Source organism: Palaemon carinicauda, unplaced genomic scaffold (genome assembly GCF_036898095.1).
Source record: "Palaemon carinicauda isolate YSFRI2023 unplaced genomic scaffold, ASM3689809v2 scaffold105, whole genome shotgun sequence".
NCBI classification, from domain to species: Eukaryota; Metazoa; Arthropoda; class Malacostraca; order Decapoda; family Palaemonidae; genus Palaemon; species Palaemon carinicauda.
Genome location: NW_027168538.1, coordinates 13,897 through 15,000, shown reverse-complemented (window position 1 = coordinate 15,000; position 1,104 = coordinate 13,897).

Below are 1,104 nucleotides of genomic sequence, written 5' to 3'. Positions count from 1 at the left end.
GTATTTAATCTCCATAAACATTTTCCCTGACTAGGGGGAGTTTTATTATTATTATTATTATTATTATTATTATTATCATTATTATTATTATTATTAGGACAGTTTTATCATCATCATCATCATCATCATCATCATCATCATCATTATTATTATTATTATTATTATTATTATTATTAATCATCTGTATTAAAATTAATTCCCCAAGAATAGTACAATAAAACTAATAATAGTATTTCTCCATAAAACTGTTCCCCTAGTTTCCCTGACAAGGAGGACAGTTTTATTATTATTATTATCATCATCATCATCATCATCATCATCATCATCATCATCATCATTATTATTATTATTATTATTATTATTATTATTATTATTATTATTATTATTATTATTATTATGTTGACCAGGCTGACATGAGTCATTTTATTTTTTTTATTCTTTTTATTGTTTATACATGACATATCTGTTTTTGACGTTAATAGTTTATATAGGACATATAGGTTTTGACGCTGTTACTGTTTTTAGAATGATATATTGTTCATTTATTCTCATCATTTATTTATTTCCTTATTTCCTTTCCTCACTGGGCTATTTTTCCATGTTGGAGCCCTTGGGCTTATAGCATCTTGCTTTTCCAACTACGGTTGTAGCTTGGCTAATAATAATAATAATAATAATAATAATAATAATAATAATAATAATAATATTATTATTAATCTGTATTAAAAGTAATCATCAAAACATACCATTAAACACAATAAATAACTTCTAGAGGATAAAATTTATGGAATAAGTCAGCGCAACACACGTTTTAAAAAGCAACCCTTAATCGAACACATGAATCGGACTTTTAAACTTTTTTTTATATGATGGGAATATGTTAGAGGAGAAGACTGACTCCCCCCAGATGATCGAATTCAGAAACACCATCCTAACCCCCCCCCCCACCCCACAACCCCCCTTTAACAAAGGGGTGGCGACGCCATAATGGAAGGACCCCTAGGAAGGACACTGCCCCCAGGTCCCACCCTCCCAATAAGGGCTCTCCCCTTATGAGGAGAACCAAAGGGAAGCAGGTGTTGACATGTCCTCCTTCTGTTCCTA